Raw genomic sequence first — 15,624 nt, 5'->3', positions numbered from 1 at the left:
TATGTCATTATAAGATACATAAGGCTGTTATTCAAAAGAAAAGTTTCTTACAATGTTGCCATTAATTTTAAGAGTAATGTTACACATTGTACCTGCATGGATCATTTATTCTTTTAGGTTGTGTATGAGCAGTAGTGTGACTGGATACTCTCTTGATCTTTCATTGTTGCTTCTTTTCCATAAAAAATATAAATTAAAAAAAAAAACCTTTAGGGTTCATCAATAAGGTGAAACAAAGTGTTTCTTCAAAGAAGATACACAGTGAATGAAGGAAACTAACCTGACAATCTGTCACTGAATCCAAAGGCTTTGAAGACATGCCTTACTCACATTGTTCTTGCAAGATCCTGGCTTTAAAGATGTCTTTGAAAAAGAATGGAATAGCATTTAAGATCTCATGCAGAAAATGTAACCACACTAAATTGTTCAGCTTTACAGGCAGTCATTGTACAAACACGTATCAGTCATAGCATAATGACAAAGCATGGCTCAAACTAAGCATGACACCGTGGTACCGCCTAATTCCAGCAATATTCAGAAACACTTTCTCTTTGTTGTTAGTAGGCAAGCTTTTCAAGATAGCAACATATGATTCTGATTCTCTACCAATTTTGGTTGCAACATTACCTCACATTTTTTTCCACATCACTTAGTTTAAAATATTCAGCTTTTAAGATGCAAATATAAATTTTTGCCCATATAAAAATTGAGCATTGCTATATTGAGAGCTACTTAGGCTCTTTCAGTCTAAACAGGTATTGCTTCTGCCAATACAATTCTCTTTAAAAATTTGGGGGATTCTTATAGATCAAATTATAACCACTCACAAATTTCTTTGAGACAGACACTTTCCATCTTAAGCTGTCAGGAAACTGTTGGAAATTGCCTTAAAATATTTAGAAGCCCTCTTATCAAGCTGAGAAGATCTAGAAAGAACATTCTTAACTCTTTCTACAGTCTTAAAAGAGAGTCTACCCTGGCTGTAGCCTTTGCCTTAAAGCAATTCCTTACTTTTTAGCCCTCTGGAGAGGCTAGGAATGAAAAACATCTTTATTTTTTAACCTAAAGACCCTAGATTTTTTATATTTTCTCTAAATTCTGCCTAAAAATTGAATAGTTGTTTTATCTCATCTCTATCTGTGTCTTTTCACACTTAGTTAAATAAAAAAAAATCATTTGATACTATCAACATTCTGCCTGGAAGTTTCTTTAACCAAATGTACCAATTTGTTGAAGATATTTTCCATATTCCACAATTCAGCAAGTAACAGTGTTGCCAAACTTCCCTCCACTATATAATAGGTACATAACAGGAATCCCCTTTTCTCCAAACTCTAAGAACAATTTCTTCACTGTCCATCAAGCCTTCAAGAATTCTATAAAATGCTCCCATAAACCTTATGAAATATTCAGATACACTGTACAGAATTCCTAGTGTCTGTATTAGTTTGGATGTTATAAGTACTTGGAGACTATGGTTAGGACACCATTCTCCCCCACCTCAAACTCCTACTACTTTCACCAAAGAATTTGAAAGTAAAAGATTTATGATTGTTCTTTGAAAGGAAAAATACATAACTACATAGTTAGGAGTAGATATATAAAAAAGAATGCTTCAGAGACCAGATACATCTATCTAAAAAATAAGACAAAATGCAATAACATGCCCCACAAGAAAAGCTAATAGGATTGAAAGCAAAAAGTGGGGTGGTGGGGGATCAGGGGAGAGGGGACTCCTTGAGGCAATTCAGGTATGTGCCCAGGGGAGTGAAAACTGCAGTCTAGGGACCTGAGGTATTCCCTAGGGACCCACTGACAAAGCTGTCTTTACTATGAAATGGATTCATAAGCTCTGTTGAAAGGATGGCATTAAACATTTGGCTCATCTAATTAATACTCTTAGAACACATGCACCAAATTTTTATTACGGTTTGACTTTCTGTGCATGTCTGTCTTGAGAGAATGGGCTTGATCATGGTAACACACTAGATATCCTAGTTAGAATGATAGGGCTTTTTTCCTCTCCCTTTCATTTAATAAACTGGCAGTTTCATTTACACATTCATTTATGAGCATGTTTTGTGTCACTTAGCCTATGAGAGGCAGACCTCCCTTGGTGTGCTGACCAAACCATGTTTCTGACCTTGGCAGTTTGTGGATGATGAGTACTGTATTAGCCAAGAAAGGTTAGGCTATGCTGTGATACCAAATACACCCCTAAATCTCAGGGGTTTTGTGCTCACACCAAGTCCAAAGCAAGTGGGCCACCACTTCAGGGCAACTTTCCTCCAGCTAGTGTTTCAAGGTTAAAGTTTCCTTTATCTTTACTGGGCTTTCAGTGGTCACTTTTTTTTTTTTTTTTTTGCTTGTTTGATTTTTTTGTGTATAACTTTCAATCGTTGTACACAGTAATGTGCAAAAATATTTATGTGTACAGCTTGATGAATTTTTACATTTGCCTTCACTCCTGAGACAACTATTTTTAAAAAAGAATATTTCCATCACGCCAGAGGGCTCTCTTGTGCCCCTTCCCAGTTAATGTACCTGCAAACAGAAGTAACTGCAATTCTGACTTCTACCCTCATCGCTTCTGTTTGCCTTTTCCTGAAATTTACATTAACAGAAGCATACATTAATATTTTGGCATCTGGCTTCTTTCATTCAAGATTTTGTGATGTTTTGGTGTCTAGTCTCATGTTCAAGATTTCCTTCCTTAAAACACTGAGTCTCATATACTTCTAGTCTGAGTATAAATTATCAATATTTTTAGAAGTCATTTTGACAAGATCTCTGAACATTTAAAATACACATATTCTTTGACCCAGGAATTCTAACTCTAGGCCTCTGTTCTATAGAAATACTGACCAAAAAAATTCTTCGAGCTTTTATTTACAAGAGCAAAATATTAAAAATCATCTCAATGTCCACATTTGGGACGCATTAAATGAATATCTCTATTATGGAATGCAGATAAAGTATAAGATAGATCTGCATGGACCAAGATTGATGGATGTGCATGACATTACATTGAATGTGGGAAAAACCTACAAACTGTTTTATATAGAGTGAGCTCATTGTTGAAAGAATAAAAAATATCTTTTATATCTGTATTTGTGTACATGTTTACACTGGCTTTGAAAAAGGTATAGGAGAATACACAACACATAAAGGGGTCAGGACAGAGCTATTTCACTTTTTATTTTTTGCACTACTATATTATTTAATACTTTTCCCACTTAGTGTACATTATACTTGCCTTCCAACACTTCCTTCTGGATTTTTTTTCTTGATAGTTTATTTTAGGTTATGAGTGCTAATTGTTCTAAGTCTTTGTATGTCCAAAAACGGCATTAATTTACTTACACTCTACCTCAAACTACTGATAATTTGGTTATGAATAAAATTGTAGATTCAAATTAAATTTCCCCTCAGTATTTAAAAAATATTTCTGCATTGTTTTCTTGCATAGAATGTTGCTAATCAGGTATCCAGGGTTATTTGGTTTTTCTTCCTTTGTAGGTCGTCTTTCTACTCTGGTAGTTTTTAGGGTTTCCTCTTTATTGCTCATATTTTCACCATATGTTTCAGTCATGTGTTTGGTTTTTTTTGTTTGTTTTTTTTTAAGTATAGTTGACTTACAATGTTTCAGGTATATAACAAAGTGATTCAGTCATGCATATATATCTATATATACCTATTTTTTTTTCAGATTTTTTCCATTATAGGTTCTTACAAGATATTGAATAGAGTTCCCTGTGCTATATAGTGGTCCTTGTTGTTTATCTATTTTATAAATAGTAATGTGTATCTGTTAATTCCAAGTTTCTAATTTGTCCCTCCCTTTCTCCTTTGGTAACTATAAGTTTGTTTTCTATGTCTGTGAGTCTATTTCTGTTTTGTAACTTCATGTGTATCATTTTTTTAGATTCCACACATAAGTGATATCATATTTTATTTGTCTTTGTCTGACTTACTTCACTTAGTATGATAATCTCTAGGTACATTCATATTGCTGCAAATGGCATTATTTCATTTTTATGGCTGAGTAATATTCCATTGTGTGTGTGTGTGTATGTGTGTGTGTGTGTGTGTGTGTGTGTGTGTACACCCCACATCTTTATCCATTCATCTGTCAATGGACATTTAGGTTGCTTCCATGTTCAGCCATGTTTCTTTATTTCATTTTTTTTATTATTCTGCTAGAATTTAATGAACTCTATTCATCTGAGTTATCACATCTTTTTTTAGTTCTAAAAAATTAAAGAATCACATTTCCTCTGTTTTGGGGAAGTCTGGAAATTCTAGTAGACCAGAGTTTTTTAATCTGAGGTCTGTGAAGAGAACTCAGGGGAATCCATAAACTTGGATGAAAAAAACTATTACATTTTAATTTTCATTAACCTCTAACTGAATCATAACATTTTCCCCTATTTGCATATAGGCAAAAAAACCCCACAAGCAATACTGGTAATATCTGTGACATTATCACCAACAGAAATCATAGATATATTCATATTATATTACAATTGGGGCAGATACCTCAAAAATGATAATAAACTGGCTGTCACATCTTATTTAATTCATTAATATGTTAATAAATGACAAAATTTTAATATTTTGATAACTGCATTTCAATATAATTGATTTCTTATATATTTTATTTTATGCACTTGAAGGTATTAGTCTGAGAAGGTGCTATGGCCTAAATGTTTGTGTCCCCCCAAAAGTCACATATTGAAATTCTAATGCCCAACGTGATGGTATCAGGAGGTGGAGCCTTTGGGAAGTGCTTGGGTCAGGAGGGTGGAGCCCTCATGAATGGGATTAGTGCCCTTATAAAGAGGCCTCAGAGAGCTCCCTCACCCCTTCCACCATGTGAGGGCACAGCAAGAGGGCACTGGCTATAGACCAAGAAAATAGCCCTCACCAGAACACGACCATGCCAGCACCTTGATCTTGGACTACCCAGCCTCAGAACTATGAGAAATAAATTTCTGTTGTTAAAAGCCACCCCGACTGTGGTATTTTGTTACAGCAGCTGGACCAGACTTGAGACAGAAGGGATCCATCATCTTCACTAAGCTGCTGAAGAGAGATCCACAGCATAAAACGTTTTAAAAACACCTGCGTTAGATTGATGATACGTTCTCCATGCCTCTTATCTTCAGTGCCTCTAATCTTTCCTCTCAGTTTCAATTTTTTCTATCTCTTCATCTCTTTGGTTAGATTAGAGAGAACCAGAAGGCCCCCAGTCAGGCAGCATGTGACAAAGAGCAACACTTTGAGGCAGCAGGAGCCTCAGCTCACCGCTCTGGTTTCCCACTTGATCACAGCTTTGAATCGAAAGAAAGTTCCTTCTTGTTTTTAAATGTTTATGAACCTGTTTTTATCAGTCCTGCAATTTTGGCGAGGGAGGAAGAGATGACCAGTACGCACTCCGCCTGCCATCTGAAAGCTGGGAAGCTTGTGTTAATTTTGCATTTAGAAAAAGAAGGAAAAGATGCAGTGCTACATTTTCCCCTTCTATTAATTGTTTCCATTTTTTAGAAAATGTAATGTTGTAATCATAAACCCTTCCAAGGTTGTTTTAAAGTGAGAAAACTGAGGGTGGTGCAGGATAATCACTGATTCAGTCAGGAAACTTGTTAATAATAGGGCTGGGACTAGAACTCAGGTTGTGGCTTCTTCTCCAGTGCTTGCTCTTTTGAGCTATCTTAGGAGATGTCTCTTTCCTTTCCAGAAGCTAATGGTGCTGATACGATAAATCGCAGTCTAGAAAAATCATTGTGTTGTTTATTTGTTATTGTACATGTGGTTCTCTCTGCCAAAGATATTTTCCGTCAATCGGGTCAGCTAATATTTTAGAACATTTGCTGCGTGCCGGGTGCTGAGCTAGGCGCCAGGCACACAACAATGAACAAGATCAAGCCCAACCACATGGAATTTATAGTCAGTGCAGTAAGAAGGATCAGCATCAAATATTGAATTCCTTGGCCCTTCTTTTAGTGACCTTCTTTCTACTCATCTTTCAAGGTCAGCTTCAAACGCATCTTCTCTGTGAAGCTTTCCAGGCAGAGTTAGTTGCTCTTCTTTGTGCTTCTACAGTGCATGGTTCACACCTCCGTTATCAACTGAGAACAGGCGTTTCATTTTAACACTTTCATTAACAGTGTTTCCTGCCACTCCCTGAAAGCAACTTCAAGACCTGACACATAGGCAATAAATAAACTTGAATGAGTGGAGCTGAAGCCGAGAGAAAAGAATGGAAAGTTCTCTCGGACTGCTTTCTGTATGCTACATGTCCTCTTGCGGTTTTGAAATTAAAAACGGCATTCCCTATTGATGGTTTTTAGCTTTATGATTGGCAAAAATCCATTTTTCTTGTTTGGGCTAGTGGCCAATATAAATGGAAATAGACCTGAGCTCTTGCCAGCTGTTGTTAATTATGCTTAAAGCCTATTGAGAACAGTATTGAGAAAATCCACCTTTTGCTTCAGTTTATCTGAGTTGACAATCTCCACAACCTAAACCCACTAAAATCCACACCTCCAAATTCATTTAATTCTGCATGACCTATGACTACAGAAATTGAATCCCTAAAGAGTCTCAATTTCACAACTGGGCTAACTCTAATTCTTTAACCTTTATAAAATTCTTTTTGAATGACTGTTGACAAGCCAGGTATCTACGGTTCAAGAAAAAGAAATCAAAATTAGTTCCATATTTATGTGGCAGGGAAAGGGCTGTGGCCCCTGGAAGGAAGCAGCAGTTTCCCTTCCACGCTCACCTTGGAGCCTGACTCCCCTTCGGGAGTGAGGCCCTTGGGAAAAGCCGAGATCTCCAGGGGTGGACTGGCACATGGTGCTTGTAACCAGAGCTCTTAACAAAAATGGGTCTGAGATTTTTAAAGCCGGGGTCAGGGGGGTGGGCTTAAACTTTGTAATTTCAGATCTTTAAGCAGTTTTTTTTCAAGGGTAGTTTTGGTTTGGGGGAAATGATCTAAACAGACAAGGTTAGATATACTAATATTGAACCAAACCCTTTTCTGGAATGGAAGTTTGAGAGCTCCAACTCCAAAGACCTAAACTTTTCTGCGTCATAATATCAAAAGTTGCCTTTATTATGGGTGGAGCTACATCTCTGTAGTTTAAGATGCCTTTGGAGAAATACTTCCTTTAAGGTGCAAGTGTGGAGTCCCTTAGCCTGCATGGGAGTGTTTATTTTAGTAGAGATGCTTGGCTTCCTGTTTGAACAGCCTCTCACAGGAGACGGGGACTGAGGGCTTTAGGACTATAGGGAAGGTACAGTTCTGGTTTCTCACTTCATGTGGATTAAATGCCATAAAAAGGAATGGGACTGGTCTAGGCTTAGTACAAAAGACTGGCCTGCCATTATCTCACACGTGGAAATACTCAAACACAGACTCGGGCAATGTCGTCTCTCGGATATTTTGCTTTTATGTCATGCTCTCACAGCGGCCATAGGAGCAGACTGACCCCACGAGTTGGGGAGGGCTGGAGTTTCCTCAGAGGAAGTGGACAGGAAGCGGGGGTGGGGGGCAGGCTTGAGACCGGAGAGACTTCGCGGAGAGCTCTGGTCTTCTCCCAGGGCCTCTGGAGATCCGGGCCTGAACGTTCGTCAGGGTGAACTCACTGGAGGTCACTCCCGAAGGGAGCAGATAAGCAGCCCCTGCCAGGGAGCCAAGCCTGGGAACTGGGCAGGAAGTCACCTCCGCGGCCCTGACACAGCCTGTGCTTTGTGTAGCCATTTAAAAAGTTGCCAGTTTCATCATTCCTTTCTCTTATCCTTAACCTTTCCATAAAATTTTGCTAAATGTTGCACTCTAGTCCTGGTCATGCTACCGGAGATGAAAGGAACAGTCTGTGTCCACCTTTGGGAATATTTAGTCAAAGGAAGAAAAGCCTTCCTTTGAGGCCAGTGAGGCTATGGTGGCTGAAGTCGTGGGGTGGCGGGAGGTGAGAGGCGACAGTGGTGGAGCTGTGCCGAACAATCCGGAAGCACGTGGGTGGTGGGGGCAGTATGGGTTTGCGGAGGACCTGAGCCTCTGGGGAGAGTAAAGACTTCCATGTGGAGAAGAGCCTCATAAAAGACTCAGACTTCCTGTCACCAGGTAAGATGAAAGCTTGAGCCACCACCTTTGGACATTACAAGGTAAACCTGACCTCATTTTTAATCATAGTCTGGTGAGGTCTGGGAGACTGGATATATGCATCTGGAATACTCTACAAAATACAGTCTTTGTATTTTAGTAACTTATTTACCATAAGGTTTGCAGAACATAAAAGCAGGCCTAAAAGAGGTTCCCAACCAAATTTGTGGAAATCATATTGATCATATGCTGTTTATCCATTTATTAGCAGTCATGTACTGGACTCCAGCATGTGCCAAGCAGTACGGGAGAAATCAAAGTGGATCCACTGAAACTAGCTGCTATAAATTGCTCCTTAATGCTCAAGGTAGAATTAGGATCACTTATTCAGTTCTCCTAATTAAAGAGAAAAAATGACTTGAGCCCCCTCATGCTAGGTTAGTACGGAATCTGGTGTCACTTTCTTAGGGCTGCTTTCCCTTCTTCTAGATCCTCTGGGAGCCCTAGAGGGTGTACACTGTCCAATTAGGAAGTCCATCTGACTTCTACTTCAAACCAAGATAAGCCCTGGTATCCAAGCATCCTTGCTAGTCCTTGATGCCTCAAGGTACTCTGTTGAAAGTTGGTCCCACACTGTTGGCCAGGCACTATCAGATGCTGGTCCAGCTCACTGCACAGGCCGGCATGGTAGCTTCATGGAGGGTGACTTCATGAGAGACTCCATTCTCCCGATCAACAGAGAATGGCCCTCACTGGATCTCCCAGTCTGCGGCATTTAGTGCTCAGTCCTTTCTATCACACACAACTATTTTTCCAGCCCCAGCACCAATCACGTCATCACAGCACTCAGACTGCAAAACCACTGCTCTTCCAGTCCTGGGGTCCCACCAGAGGCCAGCTGACTTTCCTGTTCAACCATAAAAATACAGAAGTGCTATTTTCATTCCTCTCTCAGACAACAGACTCTTTAATGCTCTGAGCTAAAGTGACTATGTAGGCAATCTCCAGGGCCATCACTCTCCTGACAGCAGTTTTATGTTGACCCCTGGACACCAAAGGTCCTTCCTTGGGATTTAGAAAGCTTGCTCTGGCCACCTACTCTTCCTTGGTGCACAGATATCATTCATTATTTTGATACTAACTGACATACCTGCATGCCTTGGACAAAAGGTTCAATGACCTCTATGATGAATTTTAATGTTTCCCAAACTTCTCTGATCCTAAGGGCTACTTATCAGAAATAAAACTATCCAGGCTTTACTTTCTTAAATTCTGATCCAGAGGGCTTCAGGTTGGACCTAGGACTCTATATTTTTCCCAAGCACTCTTATAGGACAAAGAAGCCCACGTGAAGAAGGAACATCCAAGTTAATAAGGATCCACTCACATTGTTTAACCCAGTAGTTTCCAACATAGAAATCTGGAATCACCGGGGAAGCTTTTGCTCCAACAGAGATGCCTTGGACCTCTCTGGGAATTTTCTTTTCACTTTTTAATTGGAAATAGTCTCAAACTTACAACAAAGTTGCAAGAAGAGTACAAATAACTTCTTTTTTCTGAATCAAGTCTTAGTTGTTGACATGGAGTCCTAGCACTCCCAAATCCTTTAGTATTTCCCACAAGCAAGGACATTCTATTATATCGCCAAAGAAAACCCATCAAAATAAGGAAAATTAGCATCAATATGTCACCATCCTCTACTCCTCAGACCCCAGTCAAGTTTTGCAAATTGTTCTCAAAAATTGTCCTTAAAGTAAAAGAGCAGGGAATTATGTGCTGTACTATGTCATGCCTCTTACACTGAAAACAGTTTCTCAGTCTCTCCTTGATTTTTACAACCTTGACATTTCAAAATTACAGTCCATCTATTTTGTAGAATGACCTTCAAATTGCTTGTCTTAAGTTTTCTCATAATTAGGAAGAAATTTCATAGAAGTGATGTCATGGTCTTCTCATCACATCCTATCAGTTGGTACACTTTAGATTTGTCCCATTACCAGTATGGGCACTTTGATCATTTGTTTATGGTGCTATCTGCCAGGCTGTCCACTAGGAAGTCATTCTTCTACTCTTTGTAATTACTACTTTTTTTTTATGAGAGAGAACCTCAAGATTATGTAAATATCTGATTCTTCGTCAAAATTTAAAATTATTCATTTATTAATTTATACCACGATATACTCATAGATTCCAGTTTTATACAGTGGGTTATAACCCACTACTATCATTACTTATTTTGATGCTCAGATTGTCCCAGCTATGGCCAGTGGGATCTTCTTCAAGCTGGCTCATGTCCTCCTTAGACATGTCCCTGTTATCCTTTGAGCACTCCTGTTTTTTTTGGCACAAGATATCCAGGTTCATTTTTTTACTTTCACTGTCACAGCACTGGAATCAGTCGAGCCTGCAAAGAACTCAGGTTCCTTTTAGAAATCGAGAGGCTAAGCATGCTCTTTGCTCCTTGTGTGTTGCTGCTCCCAAGCACTTTGAGTAAACAGCTAAGTATTAGATGGATGGATAGATAGATAGATACATAGATAGATAGATAGATAAAAGAAAAATTAATTCATATATATTTATAATTCACACTATTTACACCTGTATTTATTTCTGTATCTATTCCTATGTTGGAAACCATGAGAGTCTCCAATTCTAATCTGACATAATATTCATTCTAGTTTTCTTCTGTTCCGTATTTGTAATTCTCTGACAGTAAGAGACTTCCCATTGATAAATTTACTTATTTTCTAAATCTTTTCTCACCCTAGTCCCCTAACACCCATGCAGATACTCTCCTTACCCCTCTGGGGCACTGGTGCTCTGTCTAAGCAGAAAAATGCTACAATGAGACACCCTTCATCTTGCTTGAACATCCCACGGGGACACCCTTCTGACTCAGGCTCTGACACTCCATCCCAGGCCACCTCTGCACCCCCTGCTGTGTAAATGCCCGCGTCGCTCTGCCCAGGCTCTGACATCCAAGCCACGTCACCCTCCCACCCAGATACCCTCCTCACGCAGCTTGGGCTTTGTCACCCGCCCTGTGCTGGGTCTCCATCCCCCCACCATCATGTGGGATGCCTACTTTGTTCAGAGCCAGTTAATGGCTTTGGACTGAATTGTTCAGGAAGGAAAACAATGGGAAGGGGAGTGGGGAGAGGAAGCAGAAGAACTGTCTGGGAGATCTGAGTTGAGAATAGCTCTAGTTGGGTGTCAGTACCTGTGTTTGTAAGTGCTCCCCCAGGAGATTCTGATCATAGCCATGTTTGGGGTCCTCTGGATTTAAAACTCTTACACTAGGGCATGCTAAGGAAGCAAACCATTTTAATGGAACACTTACTAAGTATTGCTCACGATATTAAGCCCTGAGACAGATATATTTAAAAAAATAAGAAGATACTATTCCTGTTCTGAGGAGCTAACAATTCAGAAGAGGAGACGGGTTGGAAAACAGACCTAGAATACACAAAATAACTTGTGGAAATAGAGGTATATGGAAATGCAAAGTAGAAATCACTAATTCTATTTGGGGAGTTGGGGAAAATTAATGGTTGAGCTGTGTTTTAAAGGACGAATAGGAGTTTACCAGGAGAAGAAGAGGAAGAAGGGAGCTTGTAGCAGAAGGAATTGCTTGTTTGAGGCAGGTACAGGTATGAAAACTAGGACCTTATTAAACATGAGAACCTCCCACGAACCTTACCATTTGGGGTGGGATGTGAGTTTGCTGTTCAGATCTGTCAATGTGGTGTTACATGTTGGTCCATTTATGCCAGCCAGGCAGTCTTCTGAGGGGAATATCAAGTAAACAAGGGCATAATACTGCTCAGCCAATTTGTGTGCTAGAAAAATCAACACATGCTAATATTTAAAAATGTAAATATTCTCAAAACTACACAATCTAGAAAGTTAAAATCCCCGTCTCCATCTCCCAAAGTATTCCATCTCCCCAAAATAATCACCACAATAATTTATTGTTTTTTCCTCTTTTTTTTTCCTTTCTATGCGTATACTACCAATTATGTGTGGGGATATTTCCATTTTTCCCCTAAATCGAACTTATGATACTTACCACTTTAAACTTGCTATTTTAACTTAACATTTTTTAGCTAGCTTTCTAAAATAGTACATCAAAATATTTAATTCTTCTAAATTTTTTTAAAAATTTAAATCATTTTTCTTTATAAATTTGAATAAATTGTTAATGGAAAAACAGTGATATGTGTAAATCACCTACACCTATCTAATGGCACTTCCTTTCCCAGAGCTAACTATTGCTGTCTGTTAGTGTATGTCCTACTTTTTCTTTATTCATTTACACACACACACACTCGCGCATATACACGTTGTGTTTTCTTTCTCATAAATGCGATCATAGACAATGTTAAGTTTCAGGTATTATAAATTTCAAAGCTTGAGAAAACACACAAGAAGGACTGCAACCAGCCATCACTCCAGGCTTTGTCTCCTCTCGGCCCTCCAGCCTCACCCTGCAAACATATGATAGTCACCGGGAATTGCACCACATTAAAGACAGAGATGTGTCAGTAAGATCTCCCTGGGACAGCTGACCCACTGACACCCTTCTCTTGTGGCTTTTGCACTGCATGACCACGCCGAGGGGAAACACGTGGGGAGAAGAGGAGAGAGAGGGAAAGGTAAACAGGCCCCTCAGACCCTTAGGTTTAGCTGTAGTTCCCACTGGGGCTGTAGACTGCATTGCCTCCTGTAGCCAGAGGGATGGAGTTTGAAGTATGTAAGCCCTTGGAAACTGTGCAATTGAGCAAGGTCTAATCATCAGTCATTGGAAAAGAAGTGTTCAATAAGCTCCAGCTAGGATTTAACTCAAAGGCATTTTGAAAGTTGCTTCAGTGAGTTAGAATTGCAGCCTTTTGCCCCACATTTCTCCACAAATATTCTATGGGCATTTTTTAAGCCCCAGAGCCCTTAACTAACATTATTTAAGGCAATTTTATGTGTCTAATTGTACAGATTGTTTGCTAACTTTTGAGCAAAAAAATGATCTCAAAATACCCTTGTGTCTACTGATATTTCAAGGTAAGAAAATGCCCTGGAATGCTTCCCATTTTCCAAAGGTAATATTTTCCAAAATAAACATTGGAGTAACTGCACAGTTGATACCATGTGAATATTTTAACTCACACAATAATATTCTAGAGTTTATGGAACTTTGGCCTTTTTCCAGGAGGCTTGGAAATCCAAAAGTTGGTTGTTTCTTCTCAGTGGGAGAAAAGATGGAGGATGTGAATCAGAATTGGTAAATTGGAAAGGAGGTCACCAACTGAACGGAGTTAAGTGGGGAAAAGTGCAGCGCAATCTTCAGTGGGAGAAAAGCCAGTTGCACAGAGGAAGGACTGGTTACCATTAACGGCTTCAAAATTAGGGCCTCGGAGGAGAATTGAATGGGGAAGTTAACAACCGCTTGTTTCACTTTCTCTTCTAGAAGATGGGGTTGTAATGAAATCCAGGTGCAACCCTGGGATATCAGGGATCCCCAACCTTGTCTGTTCAGAAGGCCCCCAAACCTTCAGTGCTTGTAGCTCACGTGCCTCCTCTTCCAAGGAGTCTGCCCTGCTGGCCAGACTGCAGTTATCAAATGATATCACACTGTCCAGATGCTTTGTTTCCTTCTCCTTTCCCCCATGGTCTGTGAGACTCTCAAGACCAGGATATAAGAGGCACGCAATAATTGTGTGCCGAATGTGGATGGAATGAGCTTCCCCAGCTGGAAATAATCCCTCCCTTCACTGAGCTCTCTCGATGATTTGCACTTACCTCACTCATGTAATTTTTTTCATATTCTACCTTAGACTATAATTTCTGTACATTTTAGCTCCATTATTAGACTCAGAATTCTTCTACAAGATGAGATAATGCATGTAAAGCATCAGTGCCCTATCAGCTGAATAAAGGATAGCTACTATTATTTATGTAACGGGGTGCCTGGGGGAACAGAAATCTTAGTTTATTTAAAGCATATTTAAAAAAAAAGCTTCAGAGAATCATCTTGAAGCCAATCTCATTTGTTTTGCAAGAGTCACCTGAATGACTGTTTTTATTTATGCAACTACAAGAGACCTACTACTTCTTGGAAGGAGGGAATAATAGAATGTCTTAGTCTTGAAATATCTGTTCTTTCCCATTCCCCTTGGAGAAAGCTGGCATAGGGGTTTAGTGCGCAGTTCACAACTCCAGGGGGCACCATTTGTATTGCAGTCTATTGTGATGGATGTATATACTCTGATGATGCGCTCCCAGGGATACCACTCCTGAATACAATACGGATGGTGTCCCTGGAGTTGTGCAAGGAGGCAGCCCTAGGAAGAGGAAAGGAAAGGGGCTCTGACACTTTCCTCTTTGAGGTTCAAGGTTATTGGATCTTAAATGGATTGGGATGGTGCTCACTGAGATCTGCTGGCAGGAAAGAAGATGAAGAGCCCTAGAGAAGCACTGCCATACGAGAAGGGCTGTCGTCAAAGGGTGGGGCCAGCAAAGCTTTCTGTGGATGCCACTGGGAAGCAATGACAGAACACATGGAGTGCACACCAAGTGAGCCGAGGAGCTGAACCCTGAAGGCAAGCCTTGGTGCATCACGTGGCCAGGGCAGGATCTGGACCAGCGATAGTTTTACCTCAGCAGGAGACAAGCCCAGCAGACTATAAAGGAGCAGCAGGGACACAGGATGACAGAAGCAGAACAAAGAAACTTTGATTTTTCTCTCAGCCTGGCTTTTGGAAGTGAGTTATAACCCTCTGGATTGAGGAAATGTTTTGAATTCTTAAATAACTCAGGGGAGAGAGATACTGGACTTTCTGCTAATGAAGGCATATAGGGTAGAGCAGTTAACTGAAAAAGTTAAAGAGATGATTATATTTGGATTCTGGGATGGTAAATGAGGTCATAAGGGCTTTATCTTCTCTATTATCATCATCAGCTCAGAGCATTTGGCACATAGCTGGCCCACGATGGGGGATCCATGAGACCAAGGCATCTTTTTAAAATAAATTTGAGAGTTCAAGTCTTTTCAGATTGAGTCCCAAAGTGAAACAGACTCTAGGCCAACTCAAGAAAGGGCCTGACTCCCTGGAGGGACACTATAACCAAAACACCTTTCTGGGCTGCCTCTACTACAGGTCAGAAATACCGAGATAGATCTGGAACTCTCCCTCCCTGCTGTTCTGTATTTCCCCTGCTGCTTTTCCTCGAAGGTCCAGAAGGCTGAAGCTGGTGTTTTAACTCCACTGCAAGTTCCCCATCCTGCAGGATACGTGCTCAGCTTGTGTTAATGACTGACCAGCCATCTGGATGAGTGCAAAGTTTTGATATTGAAAGAACTGAAGTAGTTAATTATCAATTGATTCCAGACATGAGATCCAAGTGACAATTAAGGAAACTGTTTCCTTCTGATTTTGTGTGTGTGTGTGTGTGTGTGTGTGTGTGTGTAATTTTCGTTATTAAAAATGAAATCTATCGTTTCAGAAGAAGCATTCCATTTA

At 39.9% G+C, this 15,624-nt stretch overlaps 1 protein-coding gene across 5 annotated transcripts in view; it reads right to left on the bottom strand.

The window, feature by feature from the left end:
• The window catches only part of TMEM135 (transmembrane protein 135), a 271,979-nt gene that overhangs the window by 221,078 nt on the left and 35,277 nt on the right, over positions 1-15,624 (bottom strand). The window contains exons 4-6 of one of the 5 annotated variants that reach the window (XM_031460511.2): positions 11,811-11,949; positions 281-363; positions 93-172 (exon numbers count right to left, since the gene is read on the bottom strand). The exons of 1 other annotated variant lie outside the window; for it this stretch is intronic. The gene's annotated coding sequence lies outside the window, so the exon portion shown is untranslated. The remainder of the gene's footprint in view (positions 1-92; positions 173-280; positions 364-11,810; positions 11,950-15,624) is intronic. 3 more of the 5 variants (XM_031460513.2, XM_031460510.2, XM_031460514.2) reach the window with 3 other exon arrangements.

This window comes from Camelus dromedarius, chromosome 12, assembly GCF_036321535.1.
Source record: "Camelus dromedarius isolate mCamDro1 chromosome 12, mCamDro1.pat, whole genome shotgun sequence".
Classification (NCBI taxonomy): domain Eukaryota; kingdom Metazoa; phylum Chordata; class Mammalia; order Artiodactyla; family Camelidae; genus Camelus; species Camelus dromedarius.
The sequence above is the reverse complement of the archived record's forward strand: the minus strand, read 5'-3'. Positions and strand labels throughout refer to the sequence as shown.